Source organism: Camellia sinensis, chromosome 4 (genome assembly GCF_055761805.1).
Source record: "Camellia sinensis isolate YWXY chromosome 4, ASM5576180v1, whole genome shotgun sequence".
Taxonomy (NCBI): Eukaryota; Viridiplantae; Streptophyta; class Magnoliopsida; order Ericales; family Theaceae; genus Camellia; species Camellia sinensis.
In genome coordinates this window covers 166800171-166812456 of record NC_138964.1, presented here as the reverse complement: position 1 = coordinate 166812456, position 12286 = coordinate 166800171, and the positions used below count along the sequence as shown (strand labels likewise).

The following is a 12286-nucleotide window of genomic DNA, read 5'->3' as shown; positions in this document are numbered from 1 at the left end:
TATTTCCGTGTCGTCCCCAAGACAAGGTTCCGAGTTCCATGAAAGAAATAGATGATCACGAAGATGATCACATGGATGATCAAACAGCTGATCAAATAACTGATCAAGCTGATGAAGTAGATGAGCCAAGAAGGAGTAAAAGGGCTAAAACCACAAAGTCTTTTGGTCCAGACTTTTTGACTTATATGTTAGAGGGAGAACCTCGAACGTTCCATGACGCTGTGACTTCACCTGAAAGTCCTTTATAGAAAGAAGCAATTAAGAGCGAGATTGACTCCATCTTACAGAACCATACTTGGGAGTTGGTTGATCTACCCCCAGGCAGTAAGGCCTTGGGGAGTAAGTGGATCTTTCGAAGAAAGATGAAAGCGGATGGGTCAATTGACAAATATAAAGCTCGGCTAGTTATCAAAGGATACAGACAGCGAGAAGGCCTGGATTACTTTGATACGTATTCACCTGTGACCAGCATTATATCCATTCGCATGGTGATTGCAATAGCAGCTTTACGTGGTTTAGAAATACATCAGATGGATGTAAAGACAGCTTTCTTAAATGAAAATTTAGATAAAGAAATCTACATGGAGCAACCCGAGGGGTTTTCAGCTCCAGGAAAAAGTAAGAAAGTCTGTAAGCTTGTCAAATCATTGTATGGTTTGAAGCAAGCTCCCAAACAATGGCATGAGAAGTTTGACAATGCTATATTGTCAAATGGGTTTTGAATCAATGAATGTGATAAGTGCGTATATATTAAAGACACTGACAAAGGTTATATCATTTTGTGTCTATACGTTGATGACATACTCATTGTTGGTAGCAATGATGAAATGATTAAAGATACCAAAAGATTGTTAAACTCTAAGTTTGACATGAAGGATATGGGCCTTGCAGATGCCATTCTGGGTGTTAAGATCACCAGAACATCTGGTGGTACTGTACTTTCTCAAGCTCATTATGTTAATAAGATACTTGAGAAATTTGGAAAGTCAGATACAAGTATGTTTAGGACACCGGTAGACTTAAGTCTATATTTGACCAAGAATAATGATGAGAGTGTCTCTTAACTAGAATATTCTCGGGCCATTGGGAGTTTGATGTATCTGATGAGTTGTACAAGGCCGAATATCGCATACGCTGTTAGTAGGCTGAGTAGATACACGAGTAGCCCTAATGCTACTCATTGGAAGGGCATTATGCGGGTGTTGGGGTATATCCGTTACACCCTGGATTATGGGTTGCATTATACTAGATACCCAGCGGTACTAGAAGGGTATAGTGACGCAAATTGGATATCTGATATAAAAGATGCCAAATCCACCAGTGGTTATGTGTTTACCCTCGGAGGGGCAGCCGTGTCTTGAAAATCTGCCAAGCAAACGTGTATCTCGAGTTCAACGATGGAATCTGAGTTTATTGCTTTAGATAAAGCAACTGAAGAAGCTGAATGGCTTTGCCAGTTTGTTGAGGATATTCCACGTTGGCCGAAACCTGTGCCAGCTATCAGTATTCATTGTGATAGCCAATCAGCGATTGGTCGGGCACAGAGTAATATGTATAATGAAAAGTCTAGACATATCCATCGTAGACATAATTCCATACGACAACTACTCTCAAATGGAGTTGTCTCTCTAGACTATGTCAAGTCTAAGGACAACATTGCGGATCCGCTAACCAAAGGGTTAACTCGAGAGTTAGTAGAAAATTCGTCAAGAGGAATGGGGTTAAGGCCTTTAGTAAAGGTTACCAGAACGGAAAACCCAACCTAGTTGACTGGAGGTCCCAAGATCTAGGTTCAAAGGGACAACCTAACTTCATGTAATGGGTGAGTCACTGAAGAGGTAAATCCTCTTGCCCATTCCTTTATACAGTGATGCCCTGAGGGAGTGGAAGGTTAAGCTAATGCTTTTAATGACCTTAGTGATGTGGTATAATGAAATACCGTATCTAGGTCACCTATGTGAGTGCGAAGTGGGGCCGCTTCTTTAAGAATTGCCAAGGCCGAATTCTTTAAAAACACTCACAGAGCCAGGCTAGTGTTCCAGGGCCATACTGGACACACCAGTGAGAACAAGAACAATGGTTGGACTAACTCCTGTGTGAGGTCTGTTGTCTCGGTTTACATAAACGGCAGAACAGTTCAAGACATCACGTTCACTGGTCAGCCAGTAAATCCGATAGGCTTTCATTACGAAAGGTTCAAGGCCAACAACTACCTTTTCTGATGTAGGGTTAGTCTATGTGCTCTCTCTCTTTCCGAGTCTTTGTTGATAAACGTTGAGTGTTTGCTATATTCAGTCAATTTTTATTCATGTGGGGGATTGTTAGAGAAAAATGGTTGAATAAGAAATTGCCTCATAAATGTGTATATAACTCACACATTTAAGGCTCATCAGTTTTACAAAATTGATTGGGCAGTTTTGCTAGCATTAGTTGCCAGTCTTGATGGCTAGAGGCTCCTCCTCTCTCCCCCATGGTGTATAAAAGGAGGCCCTATTCCTTGAAAAGAAATATAAAATTTTTCCTTAACATCCATACACTGTCAGTCTACTTCTCCTATAATTTTCTTCCTGAGAGAGAGTGCTGCCGTTGTCTGTTCGCTAAGCTAATCAGAAGGTGCTTCTGTTGTAGCTAGTAAAAACCGTCGTATCCTGGGAAATAGACGCCGACGTACCTCCAGCACCCAACGGTGAGGCGGCGAATCTATTTTAAGGAGATTGTGGTATCACACAGGCTTCGGTTTGCTTCCTTTAACTATTTTATATTTTATCTGTATTTTATTCAGCATGTTATTTTTCTGGGATTGATGGTTTGTTTTGTTCATCTCATAATTTTGCGATATGCAATGTGAAATTATGTAATGTGAGTAGTTTTTCCCAACAAATATTCCCTACCCCCAACCCCAATAGGAGGAAACACCCAGGACATGTCTTCGTTTTGACTGTTATACGCGCATGTATATGCAACCCAGTTTCAACATTTGCCTTGGTCCACTCGCTCCACCTACCCCCAATCCTCTGATATATTCATATGTAATAGGTATAGCTGAGGTAGCCACTCTTATTGACTTTTGCATGGCTCGAATCGATCAACACATCTTCAAATATATACATATATACACAAAGATCAAGAAGAGGATCAAACACTTCAATCAAGCATACCAGTTTCCTTTCCATTTCAATTAATTCAGTTATTATAACAAACCCATTATTTTGTACCTAACGATAGGAGATAGGAGATAGGAGATAGGAGATAGGAGATAGGAGATAGGAATTGAAGACATGGTTGAGCTTTGTCAAATTGTGACAAGGTTGTTGTCTGTGTGCCTCCTTGTTGTTTGTCTAGTGATCAGTGTTCCACTTGCAGAGGCCAGTAGAGTTCGACATTTCCAATGGGAGGTAAAGCATGAGTTCAAGTCTCCAGATTGCCATAACAAACTGGTCATCACCATTAATGGGAAGTCCCCAGGTCCAACAATCTTGGCTCAACAAAACGATACTGTCATTGTAGAGCTCAAGAACAGTTTGGAAACTGAAAATGTCGTCATCCATTGGCATGGTATTCGGTAGGTACACACCACTATATTATATATATAGCTTCTTATTTTTGAGATACAATAATATATTATTATATATATTGAGATCATACTTGAGTTGAGTTGAAAATGGTAATTACTTGCAGATTGGATCACCTTGGTCTGACGGAACAGAAGGGATAACTCAGTGTCCGATTTTACCAGGAGACACCTTTGTCTACAAATTTGTTGTGGATAGGGTAAGTTTTTTTTAGCAACAAAAAGCTTTATTTATGTGTTCTGTTCCTTGTTGAAATTCTTACTGGTTAAGATTCTGATTGAACAATTCATAATGGAATTCGCAACCTGGGACGTATATGTACCACGCACACTATGGAATGCAAAGAACAGGTGGGCTGTATGGATCCATCCGCGTAGCACTTCCTGACGGAGAATCAGAGCCCTTTTCCTATGATTATGATCGGAGCATCATCCTCAACGATTGGTACCACAAAAGCACATTTGAACAAGCCGCTGGACTATCTTCCATACCCATTGTTTGGGTTCGGGAGCCTCAGGTTTATACATACTTGACACTATTTAGTATTTACAATCCCAATTAATTACATATGTTTAATGGTTGGTTTGTAACTTCTTTTTTTTTTTTTTTTAAATTTGCAGTCACTTCTGATACAAGGAAAAGGACAGTTCGATTGCTCTACTCCTGGTATACAAGCCAGTCTTTGTAATGCTACAAATCCTAAATGCTCTCCTTATGTTCTCAGGGTTATTCATGGAAAAACATACCGACTACGGATTGGTAGCTTGACTGCTTTATCAGCCCTCAGTTTTGGAATTGAGGTAATTTTTTTTTTTAACATAGATTTTGAAAAATCTAGAAATCCTCTAGATGTTGATATGTGATTATGTATCAATTTTAAGCAATAAAACAATCCCAATCAAACAATCAAGACAAATCAACACAACCATTTTAACGTGGAAAAATCACAATTGGACACCTCCAATTGTGATAAAAAACCACGGACAACAGCCACAAAACAATCCACTAAGAAGATATAAAGGAATTATATAGGTATACTCTCAATTACCTAGCGAATCCACGCCCGAATTGAACCAACCTCTAAGTGTCTCTTCCAACCCCGTCTTCACCTCGGAATTGTCTTGACGATGAGCCACTTCAGAATCCACCAAAGCTTCAGGCTCGAATTCTTCAGAATCTACCGAAGAACAACTCTCTCTTTTGTGTAGAATAAACAAACAAACCTTTGATGTATGCTTCTTAAATCATGAGTTGAATACTCAATGAAAACATCAAAGAAAACTAGTAAAAAATCCCCAGATATAAACCTTAGAACCCAAAAAGAAGATCTGGAGGACTTGTCCAAGTTTTGGGAGAAACCCAACTACTTATAGAAATCCAAAGTAATCCTAGTTTTGGAAGAAAACCAATTCCTTATAGAAATCCAAGAACCTATGTTCGCGCAGTCCGCTCGAGCGTGAGACATCCCGCTCGACCGGAGGCTTCAAAATTGTGTGATTCATACAAGCTTCACGCTCGAGCAGAAGTTTCCACGCTCGAGCGTCGAATCACACCATCCAATACTTTTTCAGCCGAAGCAGAGATGCTATGAGCTTACAATCCCCGCTCGAGCAAGACGACCAAAATTGGAAAATCTAGAAAACTAGATCCTGTTACAACCTCAGTTTTGATCCATGAAAATTGATAAAGGCACGATTCGGGTTGGATTCGCATCTAATAAACTCATAGCCTCACTGAAATAAAAAGTGCGAAAACAAATACAACTGAAAGGAGTATTGTCAAACGGGGTTGCCAAGAATAAAACCTAACAATCTCCCCCTTTGGCAATGCCGTGACAAAACACACCTAATAAATAAAATCCTAAACACCCCAACCCATAACAGCCAACAAAAGCCAACTTCTTTCTCAAGGTCAAGATCTGTAAAACAGTTATTAGTGCCACAATCTCCAAAACAACTATTAGTCCCACAAGAGTATATGAAAAAGCAATAGACATATGACACGATTATCTTGAAACATGAGATGAAAAACATGAATAGATGAAAACTAAGACTCATGAAAAACAACTCTCAAACAACAAAAGCAAGATCATAAACCACACAAGCAATGATATGACGATGTAAATACTAGGAACATACAAGAAGGGCAAACAGTGCATAGCAACATACAAAACATATAGCCAATCTCCCTTACCAAACATATCAAAGTGTTCATGCTAAACAACTGTTGCAATGAAAAACCAAACTCCCTTACCAACCCAAATCAAGATGAACCAAACTCCCCCTCACTAAAAGCGACCACAAACACTGAAAACAGTGAACAAGAAGAAAAAGACAAAAAATAATATGGTGGAGCAAGCAAGGAATTTCAGATTTTCTTTTTCTTATTCTTTTGCACACTCATTGGCGGCTGACATGCTCAAGAGTATGGAAACCGAACCAGAGAAGCATGGATATAATAAGGATGGCCTGGTTGGTGACTCTGAGGTGGCCTTTTCCTCATGGCTGGACTACAAAGAATAGAGGGGAAAGTCGTGGAGATGCAAAAAGATGGAGGATGGTTAAGAGACTTAACATCTCCGAAGATATGCTAGTATAGGTCAATTCCTCTAGAAAAACAAAAGATACAATGCCAGAAGTCCATAAAAAAAATATCACTAAGGTGGAAGACTCCGATATTTGCTAATCCAAAAGTGTGTACAGAATGAGATATACTAATCAAAAAACACGTACTCCAAAATGAGTAATGACCACAGAAAGCACACATATATTAACATGTAATGGATATTCTCATCAATTCCAATATGCACCAAGGACCACTCAAAAATTTCAAGTTTGCAAGACCATACTAAGAAAATCTTTTTGGAATTATTTTTTTTTCAAAAATAAAGCAAGACAAAAAAAAAAATGAACAAGCACACATGTAATGACAAAAAAAAAACACACAAAAATCCAACAACTAAAATGACAAAACAAATTAACACAAGTCAAGTTTTCTCACCCAAACTGCTTTAGTACAAACAAAGTTGTGAGCTTTGCGGTTCTTGGGTGGTGTCTTGACGTTGTGGTTCCTTTCCCCTGCAATGGGAACCCGTCTCGACTTGGCTTCCAACTTCCAATTTTTAGGTCTAGGCAAATACACTCTCCCATGCAACTTATAACAATAAGGCCGAATATGACCATGTACACCACAATGATGACAAATAAAAACAAGGTGTACCTTCTTTTCTTTTACCTTACCAACTCTAGGAAGTTTGAGAAGTCCATCCTTATGTTGAATTTTTTGTTCTCCCTTTCCTTGAGTTCTTGTATCATGAGATGTTGAAGCACTCTGCTTTTTCTCTTTATTACCACCAAAGCCAATGCCACTCTTGTCTGAACAAATTTGTCGAGACCCAATGATATTGTCCAAAGTCTTTGATCATTTGTTCCAAAGACCAATGGTAACCATGGCACACTTGAGTTCTTCCTCTTTCTTGATCATTAGTTCTTCCAAAGCAACTTGAGACATCTCGAGAGTTTCAATTTTTTCTTCATATGTTGCATAGATTTGTTGTAGCTCATTCCTCTCTGTCTCACAAGTCAAGAGTTTTGCGCAAAGAGCTTGTCGATCATTAGCTATCTTGATGGCATCAATCCTAGCCTCGGAAATCTCCTCCTTTAGTTTGACATTCTCACTTTCACATGCTGTGAGTTTCATAGTGAGTTTGTCATTCAATTTGGATAACTTAAGAGATTCCTTATACAACTTTTCATAAGCTTGCTCAAGCTCTTCATCATCACTTCCCGAGAATTCATCATCAGTGGTATTCTCAACCGGGCTCTTCGGATACTCTGTTTGTCCTTCAGTTTCAGAAGCCACCATGAAAGCAAGGAATTGTTTATGTCCCTCTTCGCCTTGATCTTCGTTGTCACTTTCATCTTCATCAGATTCTGATTCATCATCCCAAGTGATGGCGAGGGCTTTCTTCTTCCTCAAATGAGTAGGGCATTCTGAAGCAAAGTGGTTAAATCCTTGGCATTCATAGCATTGGACTCTTTCAGAGTTCCCTTGTATCTTTCTTTTCTCCTTCTTAGCTATAGAATTAATTATGAGTTTATCTTTGCCTTTAGATTTATGAGTATGAGTAGATTCCAAAAGTTTAGGATTCTTTTTCAGAAAAGATTTTTTAAATTGTTTTATAAAAGCACCTGTAATCTTGGAATCTATCCCATAATCCTCATCAGAATCCTCTCCAACTCTATGAGCACTACTAAAAGCAATATCTTTTTGTTTCTTTTTGAAATTCCTATGTGCCTCATAAGGTTGGAGATTTCCAACCAACTGATCCAGCTTGAGGTTGTAAACATCTTGAGCCTCCTCAATAGCCGTAACTTTTGGTTGGAACCGATCAGGTAAGGATCTCAAAATTTTTTCCACAACTTTGGATTCTGGTATTTTTTCACCTAAATTGAAGCTAGAATTTACAATGTCACTCAATTTCGCATAAAATTCATCAAAGGTCTCACTATCTTTCATTGAAAGGTTTTCGAAACTGGACGTGAGCCTTTGAAGTTTTGAGCGTTTAACAGAAGGAGTGTCCTCATGAATAGTTTGGAAGATATCCCAAGCCTCTTTTGCAACTTCACAATTACAAATACGACTAAACTCTTCAGGTGTGATAGCGCAAAAGAGAGAATTGATAGTTTTACTATTCCAGCTACTATTTTGGTAATCAATTGTGTCCCACTTTTCAATTGGTTTGGGGAAAGTTATTCCATCAACGATAATTGTTGGTTCAGTCCACCCATTCATGACAGATTGCCAAACTTTTTCATCTATAGATTTCAAAAACAATCTCATCCGAGCTTTCCAAAAAGAATAATTGGATTCGTCAAGTAGGGGTGGTCAAACCATAGAATTTTTCTCACGAATTGAATCCATTATCACAAATCAAACAAGATCTCGTTCTAAAAGAATATTTTTTTTTAAAAAAAATAGAACGACCTGCTTTGATACCAATTGAAAAATCTAGAAATCCTCTAGATGTTGATTTGTGATTATGTATCAATTTTAAGCAATAAAACAATCGCAATCAAACAATCAAGACAAATCAACACAACGATTTTAACGTGAAAAAACCACAATTGGACACCTCCAATTGTGATAAAAAACCACGGACAACAGCCACAAAACAATCCACTAAGAAGATATAAAGGAATTATATAGGTATACTCTCAATTACCTAGCGAATCCACGCCCGAATTGAACCAACCTCTATGTGTCTCTTCCAACCCCGTCTTCACCTCGGAATTGTCTTGACGATGAGCCACTTCAGAATCCACCAAAGCTTCAGGCTCGAATTCTTCAGAATCTACCGAAGAACAACTCTCTCTTTTGTGTAGAATAAACAAACAAACCTTTGATGTATGCTTCTTAAATCATGAGTTGAATACTCAATGAAAACATCAAAGAAAACTAGTAAAAAATCCCCAGATATAAACCTTAGAACCCAAAAAGAAGATCTGGAGGACTTGTCCAAGTTTTGGGAGAAACCCAACTACTTATAGAAATCCAAAGTAATCCTAGTTTTGGAAGAAAACCAATTCCTTATAGAAATCCAAGAACCTATGTTCGCGCAGTCCGCTCGAGCGTGAGACTTCCCGCTTGAACGGAGGCTTCAAAATTGTGTGATTCATACAAGCTTCACGCTCGAGCAGAAGTTTCCACGCTCAAGCGTCGAATCACACCATCCAGTACTTTTTTAGGCGTAGCAGAGATGCTGTGAGCTTGCAATCCCCGCTCGAGCGTCACTTTAACTGCTCGCTCGAGCGTCACTTTAACTGCTCGAGTGGGACGGCCAAAATTGAAAAATCTAGAAAACTAGATCTTGTTACAACCTCGGTTTTGATCCATGGAAATTGACAAAGGCACAATTCGGGTTGGATTCGCATCTAATAAACTCATAGCCTCACTGAAATAAAAGGTACGAAAACAAATACAACTGAAAGGAGTTTTGTCAAACGGGGTTGCCAAGAATGAAACCTAACAGATTTGAACAACCACATTCTAAACCAATTCTTTTTTTCTTTTTCCTTCTCTTCTTGTCATTAATTGCTAATGTAATAGTATTATATTTGTAATGCAGGGTCATAATATGACCGTTGTTGAAGCAGATGGGCAATATGTTGAGCCATTTGTAGTGAAAAATTTATTCATCTACTCTGGTGAGACATACTCTGTCCTAATAAAAGCTGATCAAGACCCTTCAAGAAATTACTGGGCAAGTTCAAAAGTGGTTAGCCGGAATAGCACAACTCCAAATGGTTTAGCCATTCTCAATTACTACCCGAACCATCCTAAAAGAACTCCCCCAACAGTTCCACCCACCGGCCCTCTTTGGAATGATGTAGAAGCCAGGGTGAATCAAAGCGTAAACATCAAGGCCCGACAAGGTTACATCCTACCTCCTCCCCAAACATCAAACAGAGTAATTGTGATGCCCAACACTCAAAATACCATCAATGGCCACGTACACTGGTCCATCAACAATGTCCCCTTCAACTTTCCACAAACCCCATATCTAATTGCCCTCAAGCGAAATTTAAAGCACGCATTTAACGAAAATTCTCTTTCGTATGGTTACGACTTTGCCAACTACGACATTTACAGTGTAGCTAACAATACAAATGCCACTTCAAGTGACTTCATCTATAGGCTGAAATTCAATTCAACAGTGGACATTATACTTCAATATGCCAATACAATGACAAAGAACAACAGCGAGACACATCCTTGGCATCTACACGGGCACGATTTTTGGGTCATGGGTTACGGGACAGGCAAGTTCAACATGTCTACAAATCCAAAAAAGTACAATTTGGTTAATCCAATCATGAAGAATACAGTGGCTGTGCAGCTTTATGAATGGACAGCTTTAAGGTTCCGGGCAGATAATCCTGGTGTGTGGGCATTCCATTGCCACATAGAGCCTCACTTCTATATGGGAATGGGGCTGGCTTTTGAAGAAGGGATAGATAAAGTGGGACGATTGCCATCATCTATTATGGGTTGGGGTGAAACCAAAAGCCTTCCTCCATAGGCCATAGTTCCTTTCACAAAACCCTGGACACATTTTTTTTTAAATTTTTTTTTTTCAAATTGTGGATCATTTTGTATGTAGTGGATATTTTTTTGGGCTAATTGCATCAAAACTTCCTCAATTTCTAGTTAGTGAATATCATCTCTTATCCCTAATCTATAAATTCATATATTTTGACTCTTCAACTATAAAAATCGTACAAATGCCACATTCTAGGAAGTAAAGGCAATGTATTTTTATAGTTAAAAGAGTCAAAATGTATAAATTCATAGATGATGAGATAAAGTGATATGCACTAATAATTTAGGAAGTTTTATTATAATTAACCCTATTCCTTTCTACCAAATATATTTTTTAATTGTAAAATTCTTTTCATTACCTACAAGTTTGTTATTGAGGTAAAGAGTGAGTTACTTGTATTATTTTATGCTTTGAGGGAATAAAGGAGTTTTTAATCAAATTTCTATATGATAGCAAGTCTTATTCACTTTTTATTCTTAAAGTCCTATGTTATAATAAACCTCAAATTAATATTACACTAATTACAATTACAAAATCAAATCTTACTAATTATTTAGGGTTACAAATTCAAATCTCAACTACGTGAGACAGAGAAGTGAATGAGGAGAGAGAGAGAGAGAGAGAGAAAGAAAAGATGAATAATTGACCTCTATTGGCGATTGATCGCCCTTAAAGATCAATCGATCGCTCTCAAATTCTATCGATCCCCTATCAATTGCTACATTCGCTAAAATTTTCAAAAAAAGAAAAAGTTCAATGAAGCAATTGCTTAAATGATCAATTGCCCATCGATCGTTGCATTTTGAAAAGTGCAATGGACGAAATGTAACCTCAGTAGTTTTGAGAAGGAGAAAGGATATTAAAATCAAAATATATACATTAAAATAAGTAAATCCTTTTCTGTTGGACGAAACATATTGTTAGTAAAAATTATGCTAGTACTAGATCAACAACAACCAAGCAATAATTCAAACTACACAACTTTAAATAGAAACAATCAAACAACTGTGGTTTTGGTTCAAATGCCTCAAAAGACTAAAGACTTCTCTAAATCAAACAGTGACAGCCAAGTAAACAAGAAGGAAGACAAACTTTCTTGATCAAAAAATGGTAACAAGGGAGATTGAATAAAAAGAAACAACTTCAAATTGTTGTATTAATAGATGGTAAAAAGGTAGATTAAATAAACAGAAGCAATTTCATACTGAAATCACCCATGCTTACTCAACAAGTACATATTACAATGATAAATACTACTCCTAAATTACAATCTCAACTACTCCTAAGTCTAAAAGCTAAGTTATTATGTTTTTGTTGATGTCCTCTCATTTCTGCCAATCTCTGGCCTTTATACTTCTTCTTCCATACGTCCCCACGATCTTCCCAATCTGCAACTGTTACTGCGTAACTGCTGCAACTGCTCCCTGACTTCTAGGCTTTCTAATTACATTAACCCTCTCTTTCTGTCTGTTGATCTGCCTCTTACTCAGGTTATTTCATGCCCACAAACTCTTTTAACCTTCTTTTGACAGAGAAAAGCGCCTACTTTGTCACATGTTTCTTCCTGAAAGGCTGCCCACTAACTCCATGATCACTGCCAGTAACTGCTCCA

At 38.1% G+C, this 12286-nt stretch overlaps 1 pseudogene across 1 annotated transcript; it reads left to right on the top strand.

The window, feature by feature from the left end:
- The first annotated feature begins 3247 nt into the window (after nucleotides 1-3247).
- LOC114322161 (L-ascorbate oxidase-like) lies at nucleotides 3248-11023 on the top strand (annotated as a pseudogene). The gene is made up of 5 exons (XR_014365774.1): nucleotides 3248-3566; nucleotides 3679-3770; nucleotides 3876-4089; nucleotides 4193-4372; nucleotides 9700-11023. The product of XR_014365774.1 is annotated as an L-ascorbate oxidase-like (transcript).
- Nucleotides 11024-12286: the final 1263 nt, after the last annotated feature.